The 15,292-nt window shown below is 39.2% G+C and overlaps 1 long non-coding RNA gene across 4 annotated transcripts; it reads right to left on the reverse strand.

Annotated features, from left to right (window-relative positions):
- Positions 1–8,619: 8,619 nt before the first annotated feature.
- On the reverse strand, positions 8,620–9,703 carry LOC149228984 (uncharacterized). 4 transcript variants are annotated; one of them, XR_016247262.1, is made up of 4 exons: positions 9,394–9,703; positions 9,172–9,295; positions 8,961–9,047; positions 8,620–8,860 (listed from the first exon to the last, which is right to left on the reverse strand). It is a non-coding gene; the product is annotated as an uncharacterized LOC149228984 (long non-coding RNA). The 4 variants fall into 4 exon arrangements; XR_016247265.1 differs by having other exon boundaries at positions 8,620–8,865; positions 9,271–9,295; positions 9,394–9,699; XR_016247264.1 differs by having other exon boundaries at positions 8,620–8,865; positions 8,961–9,171; positions 9,271–9,295; positions 9,394–9,699.
- Positions 9,704–15,292: the final 5,589 nt, after the last annotated feature.

A 15,292-nucleotide genomic window follows, 5' to 3' on the forward strand; every position in this document is an offset into this window, starting at 1 on the left:
TTTTTGGAGATTCTCCCAAGATAGAATTTTGTTATGAAATACAAGCCAGGAAAAATGGATAATTTTGTTGGGAGCTCCAGATTTCCAGAAAGAGGCAGGAAAGATAAATTGGTGTGGACTCGGAATCGATCTTGTCAGAACAAGATAGATATCTTTTACCTTTAATACATCAGAAAACTTAACACCTCTCCATGTAAGATAATCCTTCCCATCAAAATTACATATTCCAGAGCCCCTTATAGAAATCATAATACTATCCCACTGTTGTGCGAATGCTTGATTAAGTCCCAGAGAAAGAAAATTCTTCCATATAGGAAAACGCCCCTGCTAATCTTCAATAAGTTGATTCCAGTGAAAGAACCCTGATCTATGAAGAGTCGCGATGATAGAACTATGGAAGCATTCTCATCCTCATTTTTGCAAAGAATGCATCTACCTATGACAGACCAATTCCTTTTTTGGAGATTCTCCCAAGATAAAATTTTGTTATGAAATACAAGCTAGGAAAAATGGATAATTTTGTTGGGAGCTCCAGATTTCCAGAAAGAGTCAGGAAAGATAAATTGGTGTGGACTCGGAATCGATCTTGTCAGAACAAGATAGATATCTTTTACCTTTAATACATCAGAACACTTAACACCTCTCCATGTAAGATAATCCTTCCCATCAAAATCACAGATTCCAGAGCCCCTTATAGAAATCATAATACTATCCCACTGCTGTGCAAATGCTTGATTAAGTCACAGAGAAAGAAAATTCTTCCATATAGGAAAATGCCCCTGCAAATCTTCAATAAGTTGATTCCAGTGAAAGAACCCTGATCTATGAAGAGTCGCGATGATAAAACTAGGGAAGCGAAACTCCTCTCCTAGACATGTGATATGATCATAGCCAATGAGCACATCTTTCCCATTTTGAATATTCCATTGTAGATTCTTCATAGAGAAAGCTTGTACTTTGTAGAAGCTCTTCCAAATGGCCGATCCCTGAATTTTGCCAATAGTACCAACACGGTACTAGAAAGAGAGATCTTTGTTCTCCATATACTTCCTTCTGATAGTAGTACTCCAAAAACTATCCCCATTGATACATCTCCATAATGATTTACATAAAAGGGCCTTACCAAAATTCCTTATATTCATAATACCCCATCCTCCCAGAATCTTAGGAAGGGAGATTTTTTGGAGACTAGATAGATGATATTTGCTTTTATGTTTACCTCCTCCCCAAATAAAATTAGCCATTAGCCTGTTCAACTTAGTTATGATACTAGAGGGGAAATAGAATAGGTGGGCCCAATAGACAGTGATCTGGGCTAGTACAGATTGGGCCAACACTGCCCTACCTGCAATGGAAAGGTATTTGAACTCCCATCCTTCAATTCTCTTATAAAACCTATCCGACAACCACATCCAATCAGAGGTTTTGTAACCTGCAGGTCTAAGCTGAAAGCCCAAGTATTTAAAGCCCTCCTTTAAAGGTTTGGCACCTATATTAAACAGATTCGATAGATAATCCAATATTTCCTTGTCATCCACATCAGAAAAGAAAGATGATTTTCCTTCATTTATATAGATACCTGAGGCTAATTGAAAACTTCTTAGTATTTCATGAATGCATTTCCATGACAGTGTACATAACATACCAAATATCATGATATCATCAACAAAAAGGCTATGGAAGATATGGGAACCACGACATATCCTAATAGGTTTTCATTTTTTATCTTTTACCGCCCCATTAATGTGAAGACTGAGAGAATCCATAGCTAGGATAAATAGAAGTGGGGATAGGGAATAGCCCTGACAAAGACCTCTAGCAGCAGCAAAAAAATTGGTGGGGATGCCATTAATAAGGACAACGTAATTTACATTCTCCACACATGCCATAATCCATTCAATACAGTCATATTTAAGGCCAATTTTATAGAGAATACATCTTAAGAAACCCCAATCTAGGCTATCATATGCTTTCTTAAGATCCAACTGCAAAATGGCAGAACCTATCTTATTGTGATGGACAGAGTGTAAACACTCTTGAGTATTTGCCACAACGTCAATAATATTCATGTTCCTGAGAAATCCATGTTGTTCTAAGGAGATATGCTCTGATAGGATGCTATGGATTCTATTGGCAATAATCTTACAGGAGATTTTATAGATTGCATTGCAGAGGGAGATCGGTCTAAAATTTGAAAAGGTGTTAGCTTGCTTCTTTTTAGGAATAAGGGCAATATAAGTTGACGTGAAGTGAGGATGAAATGTCCCCTCATACGCGATTCCTCCACCATAGCCAGAATGTCTTTCTTGAGAAGATCAAAGAAATGGAGATAAAATTCGATAGTCCAACCATCAGGACCAGGACTTTTATCCTTTTTGAAGGAATTCATAACTTGAAAGAGTTCATTTTCTGAAACAGGCTGGAAAAAGGAATTGTTTTGTTCATCATTGAACATGGATGGAAATGGAGCAATTCCCCATAAGATATTCTCATTGCAAATATTATCATTCCTTTTCTAGAATTTTTTGAAGAAAGACACTGCTTCCATTGAAATTTCTTCTTGTGAGAAAAATTTGTTCCCACTATCATTCTGAATTTCCCAAATAGAATTAATATCTCTTCTATGATTCGCAAATCTATGGAAAGACTTTGTATTCCTATCACCTTCCACCAGCCACAACGCCCTACTTTTCAATCTCTAGGAAGATTCCTCAATAGATAGCAATTTGTGCCTTTTCCTTTCCAATTCATGAATCTTATTGCGGACTGAAAATGAAATATTACCTCCTTTTAGATACCCAGCTAAACCATCCAGAAAATCTTGAATCTCTTTCAAAGCAGTTCTATTAGCTAATTTCTTCTTTCTCTGCCATTCCTTGACCTTAACCTTTAATTCCCTCAGATTATGCAGAAGATGTTGTGATGGAGAAATGTTCTCAATGGAAGAAATAGCAGACCAAAATTTTTTAACAAGATCATTGAACTCCTCATCCTCCAGCCAAACTCTATTAAATTTAAATGGATGACCTTTCTTATATCTTCTATTTCCCCATTGTAAAGAAATTGGCCTATGATAAAAAATGAAGCAGTTTATAATATGGGAGGTGGGCCTGCCCATACGAACCAACATATTATCAGAACGATGTTCCTTCCTGAGGGGGCCACAGGACTTAGATAGTGGAGATAGAAAAGTAGATAAGGAATTAGGCATACCTCGAGAATTCGACCTACTGTTAATTGAATTCCAACCTCCCTCTGAGTCCTTTTGCTTGGGAGCAGGAGAAATATGACTGAATTGATTTGTCCTTTTAAAATTTCTATCCCATCGACGATGGTTACAATTTTCCTTCAAGTGACCTGTTATATGGCATGTAGAACAGCGGAATGGGACTCCCCAAAAATCCAGTCTTTGTCTCAAATATAAATCTCCCCACATAAGCTCAATATGGTCGGGATATCCCCCTCGAAATTCCTTTTCTATCAAAATCCACGCAACTCTTTTATCTTTAGCACCCAAACATTTCGGGTCTACATATATAAACTTTCCAATTGCATTCCCTATGTCAGATAGAGTCTCACGGGTCCATAATTCTATAGGGAGGCCAGGGAGCTTAACCCAGATGAGGTTATTGGCAGGAGTATTCTTTAGAGGGTTATAACCGATGTACCATTTATGAAGGGCTAAAAAACTCTTATCATGCACCCACGGGATAGAGAGGATTTTCTTAAGGTCCTTCTCATCTATAAAATGAAAGTTATACCAGTCTTTCATTAATCTCACAATTGTAGGAATATACCCAAGCAATTGGTTCCATCGATCCCCAAGCCATGCACGCATCTGTGACTCATCCATATCCGGGAAGTGCCACTGCCCAACCAGAGCTCTCTTTTGTAAGCTTGTAATTCGGTCAGCTAGGAAAACACTATCGAGGTTATGCAAAGGGTGGCGAAATAGTCTTCATACGTTGTTGTTTTATTTTACGTCGTGGGAAATCATCCCCGCCACCTTCCTTATCACGTGTCATATGGACAGGAGGTATAATTGTATTTGCCACCTCTGATTGCCAATCTTTTTGTAATGATCCACTACCAAAAGCTTTTTCTGCCTTGATCACGGCCCGCACCAAGGCTGACGAAACAAACACGTCAGATAGGATCTCCATGTGTACTGCAGGAAGGGACTATAGATGTACAGGAGACAGCTCGGCCGAAAAAGGTATGACTCACATAGCACAGAAAGCAAGGAGGAAAATAAAAAACAAATACAGGATATAAAGTAAGTGATTCTGAAATACGAAAAGATATGGTGATGGCAGAGAGTAAATCCAGGTCAAATTTGCTTAAAGGGATATATTTGGAAATTTGAAAATATATCAGAGGAGTACAACTTACGGCTTAACGAGATACATGCGAGAGGAAATAAAAAGCTAATATAGCTAATTAAGTGTTGAAATTAACTGTTGAAAAAAATAAAGTCATGGCCAAAATGACAGTTAAGGAGTCATCCGGAACGTGCCAACCCATATGTGTCACAAATACCAAACATGAAACTTCCATTCCATACCTTTCCGGGATACTTCCGGAACAAGGAATCGGAATACCGAAAATCTTAACCAAAAATCATCACCGGAAAAACCAGAGAAGACCTTCGACCTATGGAACTGCCTAAATCCCTAATCCTATGAACTATTCGTGATAGCGAAACAGAGATAATGCCTTAGACTCCAGCAATAAAATTACGGAGAATAGATATACCATAATATCATGGAAATCAGGAAAAACCAGGACAACAGCATATACAGTTGTAGCAAATACACCAATAGTTCCCTATTCTACAACGAAAATCTGTATATGGCCGGGATATAGTAAAATAGTTTGTAAATATAGTGCATGGGAATTTCGAAACAAAGACTTCCTTAGTTATCAGATAAGAACTCTGCAGTGGTAATTCTAGTCGAGCTAAAAACATTTCAACTTTACCATGGCAATTGCAAGGGATAAGGTAAAAGACACAGACTCAAACTTAATACCACAAAGAGATTTTGAAAAAACTGAGATATAGGGACACATCTAAAACACATACAGGAAGAAAAACTTATAACATACCTCTATACTCCGCGCAAGGCCCTCATTGCAGTGAAAAATTCCCTGAACCATCGAAAACGCCAGCAATCTCCAAACCCAACAAAGTAGTGCATGCAACTTTACAGCAGAATAAACTCAAAACAGAGAAAAGTCTGTAATGCACTTAGATGGGGAAAGCAAGGTTTTCAGAGACCCATCCGACGCTGAGATAAGATGACATGAACCATACTCACTCCTGATATACTCCCGAGAGATAAATAGAAGGAAAAGTTTCATTCCAGCCAAACATGGACAAGGAAGGAAACCCGCTTAGGACGAAGAGGAGAACCAGCTCACCGGACAGCAAGCGAGAAAAGGCGAGCCCTCGGTTCATATCCCAGTCGGCAAGCAGCAAGGTGTTGGAGGGTGCCAGCCAGCCTCGGGTTCGGGTGGTGTCTTTTCTCTATCAACACGTCCTTTCAACACATCCTATCAAGCGAGACTTGTGTCTATGGTCATGGACGTGTGGAAGAAAAAAGGTCGAAAGTTCAAGGGATGAAATGTTAATGCGAAAAAGACCTACAATTCGGAATAGGACCAAACTAACGGGCTAAACACCAAAAGACATCTACCCTATTAAAATCATACCACGCGTCAGGGAAAGCAAATAGGTAATGATCATACGCAAGGACAAAGATAGCCACGCGCTATTACATGGATGAATACTGAGATCCACGCGCCAAGACAGGATCATTAATGGCAGACTAAACGCCAAAATAATGTTATGGATCATAAAAACATCGCACCTGAAAGACAAATGACACGCGTAAGGTAGCTAAATATAGGAAAAGCCACGCGAAGAGGCATGGGTCGTAGCCATAGATCATGTGCAGAGTGATGCCTCGCGCAGAGGGCAAGAGCTAACGAGCCTGCCATAGGGCATTAAATGTCCACTTAGCTGCAAGCTCGATTACCCGATAACACGCGCGCGGTGACTAGATAAATAAACTAACGAGCCTGCCATAGGGCATTAAATGCCCGCTTAGCTGCAAGCTCGATAGTGTGATAACACACTGCAATTATTTTTTATTTATCTAGTCACCGCGCGCGTGTGTTATCGGGCTATTGAGCTTGTAGCTAAGTGGGCATTTAATGCCCTATGACAAGCTCGTTAGCTCTTGCCTTCGCATTCAAAGCCACGCGCTCGGTGATGGGTCATGCCAGAAGGCCTCGCGCAGAGCAGCAGAGGTTACCTTGAATGTAACCATTCAAATTAAACAATGTATAGATGCCGGTCCAAAAGGGTTAATGACATGTTGAATCGTGGCAGAAAAACGCTTATTTCCTTCACGATCATATTCAGAAAAATACCTTCAGGAAGTTTATTTGCAGAGTAGTGGGATTCACTCCTATCAGCAGTTCTATATGTAAATATGCTCATATTAATAAAAAACTTGTTTTTTTAGTACTGAAAAAAACTCCTTACGGTCTCTTTGTGAAACAAGAAAAATTAACAAAATATAACCCAAAAAAATATTTAAAAATACAAAAAATAACCAGAATCTATATATTAAACTTTTTAATTATTTAAAAAAATACATTTAAAATTCAAATAAATATAGAAATTTTATAATTAAAAAAAATATAATTAATGAAAAATCTCTCTTCCAAATCTCCAATGCGAAACTATGGTTATAGTCTCCATACCTAATTGGCATATTACATGTGTCAAAATTATAATAAATTTCAAGTTTTCTTTTTATAATTGAATTGAAAGATGTATGAAAAATTTATAATTATTGGCAAATTAGTAGCTCCTAAGAATATTATCCACAAAGACATGTGGATAATAACATTGAAAAAATACTTCATCAAACTTATACATTACAACATTAAGAATGCTTTTTTTTTAAGTACTTACACTTCACAACATTATGAATGGTATTTTTTTTTAATTACTGACGACTTGCCTATGTATTTCTTACCAAGTCAATCTTACGGAACATGTCAAAAAATGGTCATTGTGTTTATCATATTAGTTAAAGTTGTTCACCTAAGTTTTGTATATATGTGTTGCATACTTATTTGTCATATTTTATTGAGTCATATTATTTTTAACAAAAGGCAAAAGCAAGCATTTATTCAACGTATTTTGAAAGTTCTATGGTTTGATATGTAATTAGATGATTTAAAATTGTGATCACGTATAAATAATTAAAGAAATAGGTTCACGTGATTTCTAATTACGCTGTAAGGTGTTTCTCTATGAAATCAACTCTTCTCTTTGTCCACTTGTTATCCTTGTGCGCCACACAATTATATGTTAGATGATTTCAAAAATTTCAATCGTTCGATCAAAGTCGTTACAAATTCGTTGTAGAAACGGTTTTGCGATTTTTTTTTGAAACTCGATGTTCTTTCAGTTTTCTGTCATTTTTCTGGGTTGGTTTTGGGTTGTTCTGGGGAAGAGAAGAAACATGGGAAGGTTTTGAACTTAATTTCCATTTCTTTGTAGGTTGGGTGCAGAGACCCTATCCGTAAATTTGGGAACTTTATCTTAACAGATAAGTACTAAATGCTCAGTTGTCTTTTGTTTGTTTGAAATTGCCTAGGAAACAATTGTTATTAAGAAGTGTTTCTTAAGGCACTGTGGAAAATACCAAAATGGCATTTCTCGGTTGAGTCGATAAAGGATAACCTATGAAATTAATATGCTTGCCTGAGACTGGAAAAATTTGTTACTAAACATGTATTGTTTTTTGGTTAAATTGTGGGAGAACAATATGAAAATGAATATGCTGATAAACCTGTGGTGTAACACTGTAAAAGAAATATGGAATTTATTTAAGAAATTAAAGAATTTATTATAGGAGAAATAGCAGTTCTTTTGAGAGACATTAATAATAACCCAACAAGTAATAGTGAGATTAAACTATTAAAGAACCTGTGTAAATCAATCCATTTCTAACTTGTGTAATCAATCCATTTCTATGTGTAGCAATGAAAAACTAAAGCAAAAACATATACAGTAATTTACCCAGAACTTAAAGATGGGTGGCAAATGAATTAGATTGTAAGTGAAAGTATGCACTAGCCCATTTATTTTAGGAATGTCGGGTTGTAATTTCTTGCCATTAACCAATCTATATATCAAAAAAACAACATGTTATCGTGAAACCATTATAAAAATTGGAAACCTTGCCCAGCAGAAAACCCGACAATTGCATGCTGGTACCAGTTGGGGTTAAAAACAGGGTTCTCACCCAAATTTACTCCTTCGGCCGAGGCCTGTGGGACAGCTAAGGGAGCAGTTTTGAGTTGAGTACGATAATAGTTAAAGAATAAAATTTATATATATCTCGACAGAGAGAAAACATGAAAATGAACATTGATGCGATTCAAGTAACTACATAATACTACCATGGTATTAATTGTCATTGGATTAACAGTTTGACTTTTAACTTAAAGATAAAATAGAGCCGAAAAACAAATCTCAGGCCGCCGCTATGGCAACGCTCAATTAATAGTTAGGGTTATTCAAAAATAATAAACCCATTGTTACTAAATAGAAAAGCCTGGTGAGACATTGCAAATACAAAACCTTTCTCATAAAAAACAATCTTTCAGGAAGCCAAAAGACTAACCCTTAATAGTTAAGTTTAATCCGAGAACCTGCTTAACGCCGAAGCAAAACAATTTTCTGGGTTGCATGAACTAACACCAAGTGCAAATGGTGCGGAGCGTTCCTGCGGCGGGTGCATTTGTTGATGCCAGATGGCCACGGAAACACCTGCAGCTGGCCTAAAACAAAAAGGGTTTAGCAGAAACCTCAGGATGGCCAGTGCTTTAGAAGAAAGCTCGCTCTAAAATTCCTTAAGAACAGAGGAAGGCGTTACCTGTGGAAACCAAAGTGAGCGTTTCGGCAGGAAACAACAGGTGAGCGTTTCGGCAGAAAAACTCAGACGATTGTTGATTCCAGAAACCTGTAGACAAGAATGAAAGCATAAGGGTAAATCACCTGCAACCTTGTGTTTTCAAAATAAACAAAGAAAGACCAGCAGGTGAGCATTTCTGTAGAAAACCCAGACGATTGTTGAGTCCAGAAACCTGCAGATAATAACGAAAGCATAAGGGTAAATCCCCTGCAATCTTTTGTTTTCAAAATAAACAAAGAAAGACCGGCAGGTGAGCGTTTCTGTAGAAAACCTAGACAATTTTTTATTCCAGAAACCTGCAAACAAGAGCAAAAGCATAAGGGTAAATCACCTGCAACCTTGTGTTTTCAAAATAGACAAAGAAAGACTGATAACTACGGTGAAGCAGAGTTACCTGCTCTGTGCACAAATGAACCCTGAAAACACAAGCAATATTCCTACTGCAGTCACCAACGGTAGCAGAATGCAGGTGGTAACACCTCGATAATCATACAGCTCACAGCCAAACAATTTCCATGGTAGTAACCCTAGGGTTCTGCAGAGTGAAAACCTCTCAGAGACACACCATGCAAATGAGCGACGAAGGCAGGACACCACAGGGTGGTTACTCATAATCGTATCAATCCACTAAAACCGTTGGATGAGGGAGCCAGAGCAACAATGGCCGAGGCAATAGATGACGTGCAGATGACGGAAGAATTTGAGCAGCTGGCATAAATTAATCGCTCGCTGACCTAAGAAAAATTAATAAACTTATCCTTCATAGTACTAACCTGAGCGCATATATTCTTTAAAGCTTTATTACCAAATCAATGTATAGTTATTAACCTTGGCACTATTCAATTGTCAATTTATGAGTTGCCGACTTTGATAAGCGTAAAAAAAAAATTATTCGTTGTTTTGGGTAAATTTTTGGAATGCCTGTTGGTCACAACAAAACATAAAATGGGAAAAATCCCTTGGATAACAACCTTAAGTGCTTTTATAATTGTATGCTCTTATTGGCCAATACATAATATCTCACATTTCTAAATTAGAAAACTCATTAAATTGATAATAAGGTAAATAAAATAAATTTTATAAAAAAAATTATATATTATTTATATAATGTCAATAAGTGTAAAATAAAAAATAAAATAAATTTTATAAAAATTATTATATGTTAATTATATAATGTCAATAAGTGTAAAATATTTTATATGAAGAGATATAGTATCCATAAATTACCAATTTAAGAATTTGGAAGGACTTTACTAATTCAAGTTAAGGATTTCGTCCAACACCAATGTTCGAGCGAGAATATATTTATTTACAGTAATGATCATACTTTACATTTTTCATGATAACTGACTTCAATATAGTTTGGGTTAATCTAAGTACATTGCCCAGGTTTTTACACTATTATGTTAGTTATGTTTGTTCAGTTTGACCCAAACTACTTTTGGTTGGCTATGAGTAGACTTTAAATTTTGAAAACATTTCATGTAGAAATTTTGAATAATATAACACTTATTCACAAAGACTATTCTGATTATACACTATTTGTGGAATGCATGCATAATACATAACCTCCTCTACCATTGATCATCAATTTGCAGAATTAAAAACAATCGCATGCGCACATTGAAACATCAATCACACATATCAACACAGTATGCAATGGGGAAAGCATGCAGCTGAAAACCCCCAACTATCTATATATTATAATGATAGAGAACATGTAATAATACATAGTACAATACTCCTCACAAGTACTCAGTAGAGAACATGTAACAATACATAGTACAATACTCCTCACAAGTACTCAGTACTATCTCCACAAGCTACACACAAACTAGCTCAGATCTGAACAAGTCACGGGTTCAAATCTCCTCCACTGTTTGCCTGCCTCTACTGCGCAATCCAAGTTGAGAATAGATCAGATCCAAGTTCAAATTCCCTTGGCTTGTACTGTGCAATCCTCATTGGCAATCTCCATCAATGATTGTGCAAATCTCATGCACAACTATAGCCACAACTGATAGTAGTCTCACCCTTTCACCCACCTCTAACACTTGTCTCCATTGAACTGTCCATGCACTGAGTTAACTGATGTATTCTTTAGTTGATTTATGAGTTAATAATTAGTGAATTAATTAATAATTAATTCACATCACTCATCACTAGTGCATTTGGCAGTTAGACTAAATACAACTAGTTCAACTAAGTCAAACTGAACACAACTCCATCAACTCCTCAATCAACTCCACCAAACTCAATCACTTGAGTTCTAACTGAAGTCCATCATGCAATAGCTCAACTAACCCATAGGAAAAGCGTATTTCCTTCTGGCAGTTGCATGTGCCACATCCGTAGCTCGAACTTAAATGTTGCAGGAGGATAAGATAATGTTTATAGTCCAAATATTATTAAGAGCTAATAATATTCGACTGTTCTATTTTTAGACTGGCAGTCTAAAAATAGACTCCGCCCATATGTCTAAAAATAGAGGTCCATCTATTTTTACCAACATGACCAATCATCCATAAATAGCATCCTGCAACTCATAGACCCTGATCCATATGTCTAAAAATAGACTTTGTGCCAAAAATAGCCTGCGGGCCCACTTAGTGAAGGTGACTTCTTTTCACTAAGCTCCATCATCTTGTTGCATTTTCAACACTCCCTCTCAACAAGATATGGATTATCTGCAACCCCTATCCTGCCTCTGTGGTATTCGAATTTGCTCTTGGTGAGCGCCTTCGTCAAGATATCAGCATCCTGATCCTCCGTGGGAATGTATGAAAGTAACATGATTCTCCACTGCACACAATCTCTGATATGATGGTACCTGGTGTCGATGTGCTTGGATCTATCATGAAATATTGGATTAGCTGAGAGTTTAATGCAACTCTGGTTATCACAATAAATCACAGTAGGCTCCAAGTGTGACCCGAACAACCCGACCAGGATCTTCCTTATCCATATAGCCTCGCATGCAGCCAAACTTGCTGCCATATACTCGGCCTCTGCTGAACTGAGTGCCACGGATCTCTGCTTCCCGCTGTACCAAGAAACTGTTGTCGACCCGATACTGAAGATCCCTCCAGATGTGCTCTTTCTGTCCGTTGGGCTCCCTGCCCAATCTGCATCCGTGAAGCCACATAGCTACAACTCATCCTCCTGTTTGTACCACAATCCATATCATGATGTGCCTCTGAGATAACACAATACATGCTTGCCTGCCTTCCAGAAGAGCTTGGTTGGCTTAACCATAGCTTGTGAAAGCTGGTTAACAGCATAGCATATATCAGGTTGTGTATTGACTAGATACATAAGCGACCCCACCAACTGTCGATAAACAGTGGCATCCACTACCTCCATTGAAGTAGCATCCTCCTTCCTCCAACCTCCAGGAAGAGGAGTATCAACAGGCTTGCAGCCATGCATGTTGAACTTCTCCAATATCTCCTGGGCATACTTACCCTGAGAAACAAATAGTCCATCACTGCGCTGCCAAATTTCCAATCCCAGGAAATAATGAAGGAGGCCCAAGTCCTTCATCTCAAACTCTCTAGCAAGATCCTCCTTGCATGAAAGTATCAACAGCTCATCTCCCGTCAAAATAAAATCATCTACATAAAGTACAATGATTAGCAACTTACCCTCCACCACAATCTGGTATAGGTTAGGATCCGCCTCACTCTTGGAGAATCCAAGTCCGATGAAATAACTGTCTATCCATGTGTACCAAGCACGAGGTGCTTGTTTCAACCCATACAGCGCTCTCTTGAGCTTGCACACATGCGACTCGCTGCTGAAGATCTCGAAACCTTCGGGTTGCTCTATGTACCCCTCCTCCTCAATGACTCCATTGAGGAACGCATTCTTCACATCCATCTTATGGATGTGCCACCCCATCTGCGCTGAGAGAGCAAGAATCATCCGTGCGACAGGTGCAAATGTCTCCTCATAATCGATCCCCTCTATCTGTGAGAAGCCTCAGGAAACAAATCTTGCCTTGTACTTCTCCACACTCCCGTCAGCTGCCTGCTTCACTTTGTAGATCCATCTCGAACCCACCACTGATTTCCCCTCTGGTCTTGGGACAATCTCCCATGCACTGTTTCTGACAATCGAATCATACTCTTCCACCATGGCATCTACCCATGCAGGATCCTCCACAGCTTCCTTGAAAGAGGATGGCTCAGTCATGACACATTTGCTCACAAGAGCCATGTATCCAGTGTATCGATTAGGTGACTGTCTATGTCTGCATTGTGCTGTAGGTGGTCCTACAACCTTCTCTGCATCTTGAGCCAGTCGCTCAGCTTCTGTAGTGCGCTTTCGCCCTCTGATGGTTGGCATTGCATGAGTGGTCTCTTCCACTCCATGAACTTCATCTTGTGGCTGATCCACATCTTGAAGCTCATCCTTAGGAACTAATAGCTCCTCATCTTCATGCAGGTGTGGCTCCCTCTCAAGCGAACACTTCATGGATTTCTCCTCCTGAAATTTGATATCCCGTCGCACAACAGTCTTGCGACTTTCTAGCAAATACACATGATAGTTTTGGGGCGTATCCGTGTACCCCAAAAATATCCCAACCTCTGCGGTAGGCTCCAGCTTCTTCCTGGCATCCTTCGTCACATGCATGTAAACAGGAGAACCAAAAATCCTCAAATGGGAAATATCAGGCCTCTTACCAGAATAAGCCTCCTCGGGTGTACTCATGCCAAGTATCTTGTGAGAACAATGGTTCTGCACATATACTGCAGTATTACATGCCTTCGCCCACAAGTGAAGGGGTAGGCCCTGATAATGCAACATCGCCCGTGCAGCACCCACGATCATTCTGTTATTCCACTCAGCAACCCTGTTCTGTTGTGGGTTATGGGGAGCTATGAGCTCTCTTCGAATCCCTTCTGCGCTGCAGAAGTCCTTGAACTCGCCAAAGATGAATTCACCACCATTGTCGCTCCTAAGAGCCTTCACCTTCTTCCCCGATTCCTTCTCAACCAGTGCTTTGAACTCACAAAACTTTGAGTATGTCTCGCTCTTCTTCTGCATGAAGAACATCCAGCACTTTCGAGAGAAATCATCAACAAGGATCACATAGTACTTGTGCTTTGCTGTCGAAGCTACTGAGAAAGGTACACACACGTCTGTGTGAATTATCTCAAGGATTGTCATGGCGCGACTATCCTTCTCGTGAAAGGTGGCTTTCACAAATTTTCCCAAAGTACACCCCTTGCACTGATCTGACTGCGCAAGAGTGCCTTTAGGAAGCCCAATAGAAATCTGTTGCAATATCTTCAAGGCTCCATGGTGAAGGTGGCCCAATCTCCGGTGCCACATCTCGCCATCATCCCGGTTCACCAATCCTTCTACCTTGCATGCCATTGTTGCGCAGCCATCTACATGCAATTGATAAAGGTTCTTGACTCGAACCCCTATCTTCCAGGTTTCTCCAGTTGTCTTACTACGCAGGAAAGCCTTTCCCTCACTAAAGACAACATCATATCCCTTGTCTTCTAACATCACCACAGAGATAAGATTCTTCTTCAATCCTGGAACATGCATCACTTCCTTCAATACGAAGGGTTTACCAGACTCCCTCTCAAATGAAATGGTACCGATACCGGTTGCACTATATCTACCATCATCGCCCATCTCGATGTGCACTCCAAGATCTTTCTCATCCAGATCAGAAAACAAATCTCGATCTCTTGTCATGTGAAAAGACGCACCACTGTCCAAGAACCATACCGATCCCATCACACTTGATACTAAGCATGCGATTAGCGAAAAACCCAGCTCAAACTGCAAGGCTAAGGCCTCTCCCACTGCAAATCTAGCAGCTTGCTTATTTTTCTTCTTCTGCGGACAATTTGTGGCATAATGTCCGTGCTAGTGACAATGAAAGCACTTCACCTTGGACATGTCCTGCTTCTTGCCTTTCGCACCGGAATGAGAAGCTTTCTTGTTCTTCCCCTTCTTTGCTTTCGCAGCCAAAGCACAATTTTCTTCATCAAATTCCTTTGATGAAGATCCGTCCCTGATATTCTGCCTGATCTCCTCTTGCACAAGATCAAACCAAAGTCTCTCCCATCCTAGCAATTTCTCCTGACCATTGACAGAGTCCTGATAGGAAGGCCAACTTTTCGGAAGACCAAGGAGAGTCAAGCTCACCAAGTCCTCATCATCGACAGTCACCCCCACACTTCCCAGCTCATCCCGGCATTGGGTGAACTTCGTGAGATACTTGGCATACTGTCTCCTTTCTCACACTTAATGTTTCTGAGTTTATCCTT

Source organism: Pinus tabuliformis, chromosome J, assembly GCF_031772625.1.
Source record: "Pinus tabuliformis cultivar Carrire ecotype Pingquan chromosome J, CPIR1, whole genome shotgun sequence".
NCBI lineage: Eukaryota > Viridiplantae > Streptophyta > Pinopsida > Pinales > Pinaceae > Pinus > Pinus tabuliformis.